Source organism: Grammomys surdaster, unplaced genomic scaffold (assembly GCF_004785775.1).
Source record: "Grammomys surdaster isolate TR1022 unplaced genomic scaffold, NIH_TR_1.0 129, whole genome shotgun sequence".
Classification (NCBI taxonomy): Eukaryota; Metazoa; Chordata; class Mammalia; order Rodentia; family Muridae; genus Grammomys; species Grammomys surdaster.
In genome coordinates this window covers 1,511,340-1,527,441 of record NW_021604587.1, presented here as the reverse complement: position 1 = coordinate 1,527,441, position 16,102 = coordinate 1,511,340, and positions in this window count along the sequence as shown.

The following is a 16,102-nucleotide window of genomic DNA, read 5'->3' as shown; positions in this document are numbered from 1 at the left end:
GTAAAAATAACAGAACAAAAGATATGTTGGTTGTTTAAATAGTTGACACCAGGGTGCTTTCCTGTAAAAGCACGATTTTATAAAGACACCATCATTCAAGTACATCAGCGTACTTTGACGATATTTTTCTTGATACTTTCTCTTCCCCTCCCTGTCCTTGGTAGTAGTTTCTTTCTGTTGGACAAATAGCCCCTTTCTGATTCTAGTTCCTATGTAGATTAAATAGAATCCATATATGAGAGAAAATATACTTTTGTCTTGCCTACCTGCCTTGCTCTCTTTTGTTCCCATCCCAAATTTGTTGGTCCTTAATGTGTGGTTGTTGAATGATTCACTATGAGGGTCTGTAATATGGACTTTTTATTATCCTATCAAGAAAGCTCAGGATATGTGTTACTTTACACACACTCCTGATGACTGTTGGTTCATGATCCTTGGGGTGACTTTCAAAAGTCAAAAGAACATTTTGAGTTTACTTGCAAACAGTCACAGAAGTAAAATGAGAATGTAATCTTTCTTGAACTTTCAATTTTTTTCTTTTAATCTCTGACTAGTAGAGGCAAAAAACACCATCTGAAGTTAGTTTATGTTCTCTCTTTCTGTCTCTCTGTCTCTCTCTCTCTCTCTCTGTCTCTCATTCTCTCTCTCTCCCCCTCTCTCCCCTCTCTGAAAAAAAAAACTTCACCATTTGAAAAGTGTACATGTCATCAGACCTCACTGATTTTTTCCTTCATCAACACTAAGAAGTGGCATTTGTTTGTTTGTTTGTTTGTTTGTTTAGAACAGGGTGCTCTATTATGTGATACACACCCCCTCACCTTCAGTGGGCTGTTTTTACCAATAAAATTTCCACAGAGGGGCTGGACAACCTTGAGGTGACCTTCCCTCAGAAGTGGTTTGCCTTTATGGTTCTCTGAGAGTATTTTATAAAGTTGTGGACTAGGAGACTTTATTAGAGCAAAGACGAAATGACAGACACTGGAATTCCTTTCCCCACAAATCATACTTTGCCATGGAGATTTTTGGTTCATTAGGGGAGTCAGGGCCATGGTTGAAGTGTACGAGTTCAGGTTTCTTTATGGGTTTCTTGATGAACTGGGGCTGTGAGGTTAAAACACAGGCAAGTCAGCCAATGAGCTACTTCTAGACCCTGCATCCAGCTATTCTACTTCTTCGTCTTAAACACTCAGGAAAAAAATCAAAGAGTTAATAATAATTTATAGTTTCTGCCCTGCTTTCACATGCTGGCCCTAGTTTGTGACCCCAGGAAGGGCACTGGGGTGAGCTACAATATGTCATGCTTGGCTATGGAGTATGCTCTAATTTATAAGCTGCTTAAAATTGCAACACAACATTGCATATTTCTTTTGAGCATTATTAAATGACTCCTTAGCTGTCTAAGTCATCTGGGTGATTTTCAAGGAGAGCATGCCCTTGCTTAGAAGAAAGAGTGCAAATGTCACATTTAAAGATGTCTTAGAGCCCTGAGTTCTGGAACAAACTGACTCCCATAAAAGGCAGTGTGCTGAGTGGATCTGTGGAGATGGTTCCCCAACAATGTTAAGAAGATGACTATAAGACTGAGAAGAGATAGGTATGCCAGCTTGGAAGCTGGAATGAAAATGAATGATATTTTTAATTTTTGAAAGGTCACACAAGCACCAGTGTTATTGGACAGCAGTTGGCCCAAGAGCAGAGGCCACCCATTCGGTTGTTGGCAGCCATGCTGATTTGCCCTTGGCCTTGTGCCACTGGTGCCTACTTGGCAGCCTCAGTGTTTCTGAACCCACGGATAAGTAAGAGATGAATGATGTAAAGGCCAAAAGCATGAGGCACTGATCTAAGAGTGTATATTCAGATCTAACACTGAGCTCCATGAGTCCCTGCCTACAGCAGAGTTGGCAGTGTTCACAGGAATGTGACAAAGGATCTATGTCCTCCTCAGAGCCACTCTTGGACTAAGCACAAAGAAAGAAGACATTTGTCATCAGTGTTTCTGCTGCTCTTCTGTATGCCTCACTTTTCCAAAGAGATCTTCAGGACAAATTGTCCCAATTGGCCTGCTTCAAGCCCAATTGCTGAATAGAGGCAACGGCAGGGCTAGGGATATAGCTTTGCTACAGAATGCTTGTCTAGTATTCAGGAAGCTCTGGATTTGATCCTCCATATAAAACCTGGCATGATAGATCATGACTATAAACCTAGCATTTGGGTTTTACAGAAGGCAGGAAGACCAAAAGTTTAGAGTCATCTTTAGCTACCTACTGAGTTCCAGGCCAGCCTGGGTTACATGAGTCCCTGTATCAAAACAAACAAAAACAAACAAACAAATAGCAGCAAAACAATATACAATGGCTATAGAAGGGAATAGTTGACATTGGCCCACTATATAAGTGAAAAGAATTTTAAAGATGTAATTCATAAGACTATATCTAGTGAAAAATCCACTGGAACTCAGAACTGGTGGCATTTGTCAGTGGTAGCTCATGATCTCCACCATGAAGTTCTGCAGCATCTGAATGCATCTGTGTTCTGGAGAATTCCCTGTTCTTCATTGTTACAGTCTCTATGGTCTAGCTACCATGTCCCGAGAATGACTTGGGACCTGTCCTAGATGCTATGGTCTTAAGGTATAAGCTCATTCCTTTGAGAGCAGTATTAATCATCTATCTGGCTTCCATGGCCTTTGTTACTACATGTGTGAAACTGGGTGATCATTGTGCCCCTTCACAGTTACTGGCAGTGAGTAATGACACTTAAGTTGCACCAAAGGCTGAGGGCCAGGCCATGCCTAGGCTCAGAGAATGAGTTTAATGATAGGAACTATTGCTGTTACCACAAGCTTATTGTTACCACTGACTTCATTGAGATGCAAGGGTTAGACACTGGTATCCATGGCTTCTCTGAACTTGGCTAATCTGTGTCAACTTAAAGTCTTAAAATAAAAGAGGTTGGCCCCAAACACAGCACATGTAAGGCGTCAAATTTTCTCTCTTCTGCCTTCCTTATTGCCTAAGTCAAGCTTTGAAGGCAGTATCCCTGTTAAGAGAAGAAGACATGCTCAAGCAACTAGGTCATAATGCAGAATGAGAGTGAAGGCCTGAAAAGCATTGTTTTGCCTTTGCTAATGGCATCATTGTCTTCAAAGCCTCACTGGAGTCCCGGAAAACTAGCGAGTCGCTAGGGCTAGTTTCCTTAGAAGGAAGCACCAGGTATAAGTGCTTCATGTATTGTACATGTATAAGTTTCATGTATAGTGTGCACTGGGGCCAGTGTCTGAATTTTCCTACACTTCTCAGATTTGTGGCAAACTGTATATTAAGGAGAAATTGTGTGTAAAAGCTCTTGTTTTTCTGTAACCTAACAGTCACCACTCTAGTTACTACAGCCTGGTCCCGAATCTACACAGGGTTGTCTCTGACCAGGCCGATTGTACAGTTGTAAAACCAAGACCTAGCCCCAGGCAACCCCTAGGCCTGTGGGAAAGTTATGCCTCCCTGTGGGCTTTGGTTTTTCTAGGTAAGAATTGTAGAAAACATGTTTTCTCACATGGGGACTGCCTTACATAGAAGATCTCATGAAGATGGTTTGTTTTAACGAGCTCTGGCCTCCTTGGGAAAAAGTTCCTGCATACATTTGAAGTGCTCGGTGAGATGGGATCCTGGAGATGCCTGTGCGAATAATAAAAATGTCAGCACCTGCTGTGGAGAACCCCCAAATGAAAGGGAAAGAAAATACCACACATCAAAGACAGTCAGGGGTTTGTTTAGATTTTAAGCCCCCTGGGGTAAGACCACACCTAGTACATTGTCACATCCGATAAATGTTGAGAAGCAACTGCCTAGCACATGATGTGCACTTGTGGTGACATGCCAGACTGGCTCTAGCATGTGAGCAAAATATGGCTGACTGGTAGTAGAAACCCAGTCTGTCTTGCTATCCTTAATGCTTGCTCATTAGTGTAAGGCTGCACTGATGAGTCAGGCCAGAAGTAGTTTTCTTTAGGGGACAACGGGACTTCAAGAGGAGTGGGCATAGAGACTGAGAACTTAGGCAGCACAGAATCAACTTGTAGCACATAGCCCATGTTTGAGTTCTTTGGACCCATTCCTCAGATAATTTTGCCTTTTCTGGTAGAGATATTGGTCTCCTAGGTTTCTTCTGTTAGCACCTGTATCTGATTATCCAGGGACTTTGTTTAGTCACCGGAGCACAGTTTGTTTGGAGAAAGTGGGACATAGGCAGGCATTGCAGTGGGGAAAGCCAGCAGGAGTGAGTCATAATCGGTCTCTGATGAGAAGGGGTGGATATAAACGCCATCTTTCTGGTCTTTCTGTGGGATGGTTCTGCAAGCTGTTCTGTTTCCAAGGGTCTCCAGTGGGACTGACCTTGTGAGACTTGCCCACAGAGAAACTCCATCCTTTCTTATCCCATCATGCTCTAGGCCTTCCTTGTCTCACTGCTGTTTCCCACTGTCCTGTTTAATCTAGTACAATTTAGGATCATCTAAATCTAAATGTCTCTTGTCTCAGGGACTTTACCTCAGGAAATGTAACCTAAGAGAGCTGGTAGATTCAACACAAGCTTTCTCAGGTTCTGTGGAAAGTGTCGCAGGCCACATGAAGTTATATAAGATTCACCATCAGATGAACAGCACAGAAAGAAGTGGAGAAGCCAAGCCTTTGAGCACAGTGGAGCATGACTATGGCCAGTCTAAAACGTAAGAAAGTAGGAAAGTGCAACGGGCCATGTAGGAGACAGATCCTCAGGACTTCTTGAGATTGAACTGTGACATGTGGAAATCAGTACTGTGAATTGAGATTTATTTTCAGACAGAAACCCCAGGTTCTCTTAAATAATCCCCAAGGAAACCTTCCAGAAGACTCGAGGATCTGGTGACCATATTTTCAGAATCAAAAATTGGGAATTCATCTGCCAAAGAATGTTTTGTTTATGAATTGTGAATGTGTCTGCTCAGAAAAAGACATGAGAAAGAAGATTGAGAATTGATCCTGCTCCAAAAATGCCAGGATTTGTGGTCACCAGACTCTGGGTCATCTGATTCAGTGTTTCGAAACAGCCTGGATATGTTACCATGGTGCTGAGAGATGTGGGAAAGATCAAAAAGAGGAATCAGAATATTCAAAGTTATCAAGATTTGACAATAAAGCTGACTGCCAGCAAAGACAGTGCCATAATGTTATTTCCTTTAGTTTTACTAGAAATGAAATATGTAAGTGCCTATAAACACATACACAATCACTACCTGATTATGGCAGGGCACAGAAACGTAGGTGTTTTATTTTGAAGATGATGAAAACTGGAAAAGGTTTATTCATTAGTTATCCCATTTTTATCTGAGGCTTTCATGGGGAAAGGGACAGTGAGAACCGTAAAGGTTGTGATAAATCAACAGAGAGCATTCTTCACCTTCGTCTATCGAAAACAAGACACGACATAATTGTAGAAATATGGAAAGGTGCTGTAAGGTTCAACAAGGAGAGAGCTAGTGGAAACTAGTGGCGTTTTCATGTTGAGACAGTAAATTATTGTTAAAATTCTTGCTTCGCACAGCATTCTTGATCCCCACAGCAGGAAGATACAAAGCACCTTGCATGTATCTATACATAGACACCATCATAATGGCTTCTTATCATTCCAGGTTTATGAATCTTCTGCTAAATGAATATTGAAGACGATGTTGGGGAAAGCATATGGCAAATGCTACCTTACATGATGAACACATCAACAACTACTTGTTGGGCTTTGAACCTGAAATATCCTTCGAAAGCTCTGTGTTAAAGGGTGGGTGGCTAGCTGATGGACTTCTGGGAGTTGATTGGATTCTGAAGGCTCTGTTTCCTCAAGGGATTGATCTATTGCTAGTTCATGGTTCATTGGTATTAGAGGAGCTGGTAGAAACTAATAGGTGTGACCTTGTTGAAGGAATTTATGTCATTGGGGGTGTGTGCTCTGAGAGTATGTTGTGTCTGCCCCCCTCTCCCTCCTTCCTTCCTTCCTTTTCTCCCTCCTTCCTTCCCTCCCTCCTTCCTTCTTTCCTGGGTACCAAGCGATGAGCAGCCTCTTCTGACTCACATTCCTGACCCCATAATATTCTGCAGACAGTAGATCGACATCTCTAAAACAGTAAGCCCAAAATAATTACCTTTCTTTCTTTTAGGTGATTTTCTCAGGAATTTTATCTCTGCGATAGAAATACCACTGTTATGCTATGATCAGTAGTTGGCTCCCATTAAGAACTAGAATTATGTTATCATAAAAGGGAGCAAAGAGGAGAACACCAGAGGATCTTCTACAGGTTGCTGCTGACTGACTGGCTTTTGCATTTTGAATGTGAACTATTCACCCGTAGGGAATATGTGGTTCTCAACGGCTGGTACTGTTGTGGAATGTTGTAGAGTATTTGGGAGGTAGAGCCTTGCTAGAGGAAGTAGGTCTCTGGGAGTGGGTCTTGAGGTTTCATAGTTCAGCCTCATTAAGCAATGAGGCTGCACTCTCTGCTTCCTGTCTACAGATGCAATGTGACCAGCTGCTTCATACCTCTTCAGTCAGGCATTCCCTACCATGGTAGACTTTTTGCCCTCAAACTGTGAGCCAGAATAAACCTTTATTTCTTTACATTGCTTTTTGCCAGGTGTTTTCCTTTTTGTTCTTTCTTTGTTTCTCTTTTTTTTCTTTTCTCTTTTGGTCACAGCTATAATAAAAGTAACTAATACACAATTATGTCTGCCAAACCTTCAGACATTCTGTCATCTATACTGCTAAAACCATGCTGCATCCTCGCTGCTCACAGCAAATCACTTCATTGAGCTCCATTGGCTCTTTCTGGGATCCATGAGCCTTTGCTTGAGAGCTCTTTGTGCTAACTGAGGCTTGCTCTGAACTTCACTCTGGAGCTCTTTTGACCCATAGCCTGCTCTCCCTCTTTCTAATCACAGTTCAGGCTGCATGACAGTTTGAAGTGTCTCCCTCCTTCTGTGAGCCTTCCTTATGAATCTCTTACAGGAAAATTTCCCATCAAGACTCCTATCTAGTATTCTTCCTTAGAAGGACTGAGCTGGGAAGGGTTCCTATGATTGAGATCTTGGATTCACTTCTCTTAGCTGCTTCTTTGATGCAGACCCAAATAGAAATTTCTAGTTGATAATTATTGTGATGTACTTAGTACCTCAGTCTCCTATAATACCTTGGTGAAATGCCAACTTGGTCATCTGTGTATTGCTGAGGGAGATGGAGAGTAAGGGGCCACTGGCCAGTTCCATCTCTCTCCACTGGTACATGAATGGGTTAAAAAAAAAAGCCGCCTTTTCTACTGTGTGGGAATTATGGGCTCTGTGTACATGTTTATTTCCTGAAACATACTTCATCATATTTACATGTTCAAGACAAATTTATTCTACAGTCAGTAATAGCTATATAAACTCTCTTTAATCCCCAAGAAGACATATAGGATCCATTTTTTTTCCACAAAATACAGCAACTTTTTTTTTTGTTGTTGTTTTTGGCACCGGATTTCATGTAGCCCAGGCTAACCTGGAATTTGATATATAGCTAATGATAGCCTTGAAATCTAAATCTTCTCAAGTGAAGGGATTCCATGTATGTGTCTCACTATCTGGCTTTCTACATGTAACTCTTAAAAGACTATTGATGTTCCCCTTCCCCGTGTACTTGTCAACATTTCATATAGTCTTTGCTCTTCGAATGAGCCAGTCGTCTCATTTAATCATCTGGTTGATGTCCGATGCATTCGAGTTGTAGTTTTACAGTGCATCTCCCAGGTGTCCAGCGATGTTAAAGTCTTATTTCATGTGTTGTTGGACATTTATGGCTTATTTTCTAAGTATTAGTTTGAGTCTCTTGACTATCTTCTAATTACATTTTCTGGCTTGTCCTTGTTGATTTGCAGGTATTCATTATGTATTCTGGAAAATGTTCTTTCCCAGATTTGTCCTGAAATAACAGCTCCCATCTTTAATGCTGATTTTCAACATGTACATGAGAAGTACTTGTAGGTGAGATCACAGGGCCACTGGCCTCGCCTCCCTCAGAAGTGGGGAGGAGGGGAAAACATCAAATGGCTTTCTCACAGCTACCCTACCTGAAAACAGCAGAGCGATGCTTACTAGCTGCAAGGAAGTGGAAGACTGTGAGCAGACATTTGGAGTACATTTGTCTGTACTAGATCTAAAGTTTGTTGGTCTTCCTTCATAGTTATTTTATGATAAGCTTGGCTTGAGACCATGTAAAAATTTTTCTGAATGAGAGGAGTCAGAGAGAGAGAGAGAGAGAGAGAGAGAGAGAGAGAGAGAGAGAGAGAGAGAGTGAGAGAGAGAGAGAGAGAGAACATTGGAAAAAGCCAGTTTAAACTTCCTAGCTCTGGACCTCCTCTGGCATGCAGAGTGACCATCATGCCCCCGAGCAGGAAGGGTCATAACGATCCCTAACAACACAGATTGTTTCTTAGTCAGTGTTCTTTTGCTGTGAAGAAACACTATGACTATGGCAAATCTTTTTTTTACATTAATGAAGAAATTTTTTTAGGAGACTGTCTTACTTCTTTGTTCATAATACAGTTTGTCATGTTTAAAACAAAGTGGTGATGATTTGAATGGCTTAAAATGTCTAGGTTCTATATTTACATGATCAGACTTTCATAAACATGTATGGACGCACATTCACAAACATGTTGTGCCTGTTCCCTTTCTGATGGAAAAATGTCCTATCTACTTATACTGAAATCTAAAAAAAAATGGTTTGGTTATCTCAATTATTTTATGTTGTTTGTACAATAGAAACTGTCAACTTTATCACTTTGTTACTTAAATCTTAAAGCAGTATTGCTTTGCCTCTCATAATTCACATTTATACCTCTAACATTTCTGTGTGTCTGCAGTGTTATGTGCATATGTGTGTGTATGTGTGTGTTTACATTTTTAAAATTTTTTTTCCAATCTGCTTTTATACCTTTTTAATTACATGCTAGTCTTAAGGTCAGGTCTATCAGGCAGGAATTTAAGTCTTAGGCTAGAACAAAGAAGTAACTTCAGGCAGGAATTTAAATCTTAGACTAGAACAGAGAAGTAGGCTTCAGGTATGAAAATGACTTTGGGCTAGGACAGGGAAGTAGGCTCAGATATTTGGTCATCTTGATAAGCCTTTAGAAACAGTGATCACAGGAGTGATCACGGGACTTTGTTTATTGCCTTGCTTGTTCTTTGGGGTCTCCTTTGCAGCATAGGTGAAGAAGTAATCAGAGGGCATTTTCTTGTTCCAAGGGAGGCAGCATACTGTCTCTACATTCTTCTTTAACTTTACCGTACAAGAGCTGACAGAAAGAGGATGAGATCCTTGTAAATGCCTTCAGAAATTTCAGTTTGGGCTGTCTTTGTTTTCTTTTTTAATTCTTTGTGCATAAAATCAGGAAGCATATTCCACTTTTAGGTCTTGGTAGACTGCCCAAATATATCTTTCAAAATTAGACCCATTTCTTAAATATGTCTGGAGCAGTGTCAAAAAAGCAACGGAAGCCAAGGCTGGTGTGCGTTTCAAGTCTTACGTAGAGAAGATCTCCAAGGATTTCAGCTATGCTGAGGCAATATTTCTATGGACAAAATGTGTATCTAGCCTGACATTTTCCATCCTAGATTTTGTACCTGCTGTGATGTGGAATGGCCATGATATGAAATCTCTGAGGTTGGGGTTAATAACAGAACTTTACTGGCCTCTGAGGGCTGGTTTCTTGCAGTCATTGTTCAGAGACGCCAGATGATCTAAGAGGATCCTGGAAACCTGGCACCTTGCTGCCTTTTTGGCTAACACTACCAAAGAAAATTAATTGTTATTGGTTTTGGAAACTCTCACCCAACACACAAAATAGTAATATCAGCAATTACACTGCCCTTCCTCTTTTTTTTTTTTTTCTGGCAGAGATTGGAGCTAGGGAGATGATTAATGCTGTGATTTTATTGTAACTACCCCAAATGGTTGAGTTCAGGGCAAGAAAAGGGTGTTACATTCCTGTGGCTGACAGTCTTCTGAAGTTGTTCAGAAATGGGGCTTTACTAATTTGTCTGGGCTGATGAAATGCAGTGACTTTGAGGCTTTTGTCTGACTCAATGGGTTTAAAACTGGTCATTCCATAGCCAGTACTGGTTTGTGTCTTAGCCTGGGGAAAGGGCAGTCATGGGTCAAACCACATCCTTCCTCTCTGCTAGCCTTCTCTTTCTGTAGCCTTGTCTTACTCCAAATCTCATGCCCATGTTTTTATCTTTGATACTTTAATTCAAATCATGGTGCCCTCTCTTAACTTTGGCTTGTCATGGTCTTGAATCTTTTTTTTCCCTCAAAATTATAGAATCAATTCCATGTCTTCCAGAAAGTCTCTCCAGGTCACCCCTCCATTTTCAAAGGAAGTCCAATTCTAGTTCTGAGCTTACTCCTAAAGTTCATTTGACTTGCTTTCTCTGCTTGCCACCCCCTTATTCCATGTGAGGCATAAGCAGAAGCTCATATCTAGTCATCCAGAATGATTCATGTGATCCATTTAGTGCTTAGTACCTAGCAGATTCAAAGAAACTCATAGTACATGAAAACTCCTGCCCAGGGCACCAGAATATCTATACTCCCAAAGCCTTATTCATTAGATAATAATACTTCATAAAGCAGACTTAACCCTCACCATAACCTTAAGCTCCAGAACGCTTGGAAGGCCCATGGCTAGTTTCCATGGATGTATGCCATTCTGGATTATCTCTGCCCACCATCTGCCCCTTTCCTTACCCTCAACAGTACCTTGACTGAGTTCTTTCTTGGGAGTTTGCTTTACCTCATGGCATGTCTTCTTGGATGAAGAGACTTTTAGGCAGTCCCTTCTTCCCCAACAGAAGCAGGTGTTGTCCCTAGGGTCTCTTCCCCCTGGGTTTTTTCTCACTATCTTAGAACACACTAGGAATCCAGCCAAGACTCTGGCCAGAGCCAGGCATTTTTTTCTGGCTTGTTGGTTCTCCAGCTGAGATGGAAATTCAGGCCTTTATTTGCTCCAACACATTCAAAAGAGATGATCAATTAATTTCTGATGGACTCCCCTGCCTCCTGCCCTGGATCTTGTTTCATTTCCAGTTTATAGTCACATCTTCCATCCAGGCCATGAACTTGTGCAGACAAACGAAACAAAACAGAACAACTCTGCTTTCTTGTTAAGCATGAGTTAGATTCATCTGCCTCCTGTTGCTTGCAGCAAAGGTCCTAAGTAGGCTTTTTTCTTCTGTTATAGATTTTCTAAATGACAAAAAACATTAAAGTGAGCTAAAGCTTGAACTCTCCCCATGTCAAGTTCCTACAGTATGAGCTACTTTTCTTAGTGGTCAAATATCTGACAGAAGCAACTTATTTTGGGTCACAGTTTAGAGGACACACATCATGAAGGGGAAAGCATGGCAATTGAGATGCAGGTGGCAGACTTTTATACTGTGACTTGTCACATACCTGTGGACCAGAAAGCAGAAAGCTCAGGTTATAAATAGGGCTGTACTACAGCCCTGAAAGTCTGCTCTTAGTGACCTAATCAACCAGATATACCCCATCTTTAAAGATTCTATATGGCATCCCAAACAGCATCAGTAGCTGAAGACCAAGTGTTAAAACACAGAAGCTTGTGGGATACACCTTACAGTCAAACCGTAGCACCAACATCGGGGTCTAACATAGGAAAAAAAAAACACCTAAGTATGACAAAGGCTAACTTCATTTGAATAATTCCAAACAGTCTTCAAAGAATTTCAGAGTGCTTTTGGGAGAAAAAAAATGTAATTTTTCAAAATCAAATTCAAGCATAATTATGTGATGCCCTGTCCTTTGGAAAGAAAGTCAAGAAGCAAAAGAGGTATCAAAAATTTGCTAGTCTATTTGATTAGTTGCTTGTACAGATGGAAGAATGCTAATGCTTAAACTCAAGATGTGATTGGAGTCACTGTGCCAGGAGAGTAATGGCTAGAGAGGAAGGGGAAACATGGAAAGTGTCTATGTAGGAACAGAAAGGTACCCCCTCACTTGACTGAGAGAGCTAAGGAGCCCTGGAAAACCACGCATATCTTTCTAGATGCGAGCTCTCAGTGGATAAAGTCCATATGAGCTTCAGCATTGGGCCAGGTGCCTTTGGGAGGCTGGTTAGAGGTAGGGACCCTGTGCATCTCCTCTGGTTGTCTTGGCAAAGAACATACAAACTGGTTGAGGTACCTACCAGCCTCACAGACTTGTGGAAACAAACACTGACCTGCTTACACAATTTCTGAAAAATCCCACATCTGACAGAGAGCTGGGACAGCTGCCTCCCAGGTGGTCTTGCCAGGACAAACACTGAAGGGTCTCAGTGCCAGCAGAACCTAGCTGGCAAAGACTCACAGAGGCCGTGTGGCAGCCCACGGGGCCTGCTCTGGGCAAACAGTGCAATGCTGACACATGTATCAAACCTGCAATCAATACATCATCTGTGACAACAAACCAGCTGGGAAAGGCATTGGCTTGGCGTTCTGTTTAAACTTATGACATAAAGAAGAGTTTGATGGTTAGGTGACTTTACTGAAAGAATTAGAATATCTGGGGGAAAATGAAACAGGCACAATAAAATTTAACATGTGGTTTTCTCCTTTCCAAAAACCATTTTCTACTGTTATCTCTCAAATAAAAATTAGGAACAATGGTTAATTGATGAGTGGGCTATGCTTCTTTTTTATTTTATATTCTAAAGGATTTTTTCCTTGTAGGCATTTTTAACAGGAAGCATTCTGTATTTTGTGTTGTGAAACTAATTGTCAAAAAAGTATGTGGAACATATTATACTGTTTTGGCCTTCCATATTAAGTAAAATAAGTGTCTATGAATCAAGATGGGTAAGAAAATATACAGGGACGACTGATGCCTTTTGATTGGATTTGTCTGAGTCTCCAACAGCTCAAACCACCCCAGCCCCACATACCAAATCATCTTTGTAGATATTCCTGAGTTTCTTTCAGAAAAGGCAGTAAGAGGAAACAATGAGTTTTCTAGGTCCTAAAGTATTCTTAAGGACTATGGGGATAGGGATGAAGGGGGGTACTGGGAGTAATTTATGAGAGGAAGGCAAAAAGGAACATTTCATTTCCCAACTCAATATAGCTTCTTTTGTAGATTCCTTTGAAACAAAAGAGCACTGAAGAGATGTCAGATATAAAAAGACCATTACAGAAAACGCTTCTTGTCCAGAGTTTTTAGTCCAGAATGAGTAGAGATTGGTGCTCAGCAGTGTCTGGAGTTCAGACTACAACATCTCCTCTAGTCATTCTCAGGATCTTTTGTTGTGGAGCACACATCTCTGCCCCTTGCAATCTCTCTCTCTACTCCAATTTCCTTTCCAGGATTTTTTTTATTCGTCTTGTAGAGGTTGGCTTTGGCCTTGACTGAATGTGAATTATTGTTTTACCTCTGTATTTGAAAAGTCTCCAACTCAACATCTCCCAGGGATTCAAGGGAGTTTGGAAAGTTATTGTTGAAGGTTGACCTAAACCCAGGAGCTGAGATGGGAGCAAAGAGACCAATAGAATATCCCTGGATACAGAGTGAGGTGGAGGGGCAGTGCTTTTCACCAAGCCTTATCCAACAGCATTCTGATACGTATGTAGCACTTGGCAGTTTTTGGCAGTGTAGACATTCCCATTGTAGCATCATGCCATGATTCTGGTTACTATTTGCTTAACACCCAGCTCACTAGTTTTCAGAACATTTAACCGTCACCTTTTCTCAGTAAGTAGAAGCCATCTTCATAGGCTCACTACTCATGAGTCCAATATTCAGAGAACCATTTTTAGAATGTAGAAGAATGTTAAGTCCACGGTGTATTGAATGAGAAGACACAGCTCAAACTACTTCCTAAGTGCCATGGAAAGAGAGAATAGGTCCTCTTTCTGAGTTGATGAGGACACGCTATGAAGTATGGGCGAGTTAAGGCTACATGGAACAAAATGATAAGAGAAATACTTGAGGGGAGAGTATTTGGCTCAAAGACACTGGTAAAACTCACAAACATTTCTAAGCATCTACTGTACTACATAATCTTAAACACTGTACTTTTGTCGATTCACCTGATCCCAATATAACTAGATGAATTTGGCATTATTGTTAGCTATAATTGTCTTAGTTGCTGTTCTACTGCTGTGAAGAGCCATCAAGACCAAAGCAACTCTTTAAAAAGTAAGCATTTAATTGGGGTTTTGCTTGTGTTTCCGAGGCTTAGTCCATTATCACCATGGTGGGAAGCATGGCAGTGCACAGACAGATTAGGTGCTGGAGAAGTAGCTGCGAGTTCTATAATCTGATCCACAGGCAAGAGAAGGGGAGACTGGACCTGGTTTGGACTTTTGAAACCTCAAAGCCCACCCACAGTAATACACTTCCTCCAACAAGGCCACACCTCCTAATCCTAATCCTTTCAAACTGTCCCACTCCCTGGTGACAAAGAATTCAAATATATGAGCCAATGTAGCGGCACACTCACTCACAAGTAAAGGATTTATATTGAGGATTTGCAGAAATATTCCTATTTATTTATTTATTTATTATTGTGACAAAATATTTGACAAGAAGTAACTTAAGAAAGGAAGTATTTATTTTGCCTCATAGTTTGAGGATACAGTCCAACATTAGGAGGAAAATATTAAAACATTTTTGTGGTGGTAGGAGTGTTTGGCTGGGACCACACCACCATACATCTTGTTAACACAGGAATCAGAAATTGGAAAGAATTGGATATAAAACTTAGTGCCCTTTTCCCACAGTGCTCTACTCTCTCCCACAAGGCTGCCTCTCTTAAATGTCCCAGTCTTCTAAAACAGTGCCCACAACTGAGATCAAATCCACAATCCTTCTACAACATTCATCTCCTGGTCCCTGCAGGCTCATTGACCATCTTATGATGCAAAATCCACTCATTCCAACTTTAAAAGTCTCCATAGATTTAAAAAAAAAACAGTTTTAGCACTATTTGAAAGTCTAAAGTACCTTCTGAGACTGAAGGCAATCACTTAATGAACTTGTAAAATAGAAAAAGAACTTAAATACTTCCAATCTCTGGTAACACAGAATAAACATTTCCATTCCAAAAAGAAATAATGAGAGGAAAAGGAGGAAAGACTATGTCAATGCAGGACTAAAATCCACACTAGCATTTGTGGCCCATGACAAGTTCATCTGAGCTCCAATGACCTTTGATAGTCTTTTCCCTCCAGCCTACTTCCTGAGTAAAATGTAGTGTGGCTTCTTTCTTGGGGCAGATCCACTTGGTGTTTACAGTTTTCCCTGGCAAATATGCAATGGTCCTGCTGCCATTTTCCACATCCAGGAGTCCTCGCTGAAATTCAGGATTTTACCACTCTGCCATACATTAGCTGGACTCAGCAACTTCCTGGACTCTTGGTGCCAGTCTATGACACTGTAACTCTTGCGTTTTGCAAGTCTGCAAAATCACTGTTATGTGAACAACACTGCCGAGTTCTACCAATTCAAGATGTAGTATAGCTCCCCTCTCCCACAGCTCTAGTGTCCCTTGTGTATCTCGGTGGCTGAATCTGAAAGAACACTTTCCCTAAGTTGTTGTTTTCAAGCAAGGATCCTTTCAGTGGCATTCTTGTCTCAGGCTCTCTCCTCTCAAATGAATTGATATTTTCACAAGTTGGAATCTTTAATGGGTGGGATATTGCTCTCAGGGACCATTGATTTCCCCAATGCAGAACAACAGTTTTCTCTTCAGTGGTACTTATGTATTTGGGAATTACAGCTGATGACTCTGTTCCTTAGACTTTCTCATGGTCGTCTGCTTGCTGAACTGAACATTTTTTTCTTACCTTTGTGCTCTTTCTCAATGTAGAGCTGACTAAAGGCAATGAATAATCAGCATGCCACAGCCTAGGTGTTACATTTCCTTGAAAATGCTTTTTCCAAACAAGTAAGTCCATTAATTTCTAACTTTGCCTTATTCAAAATTTTTGGACCTTGCCAGAATGCAGCCAGACTCTTTGCCAGAATGTAATGCAGGTATCCTTTAGCACGG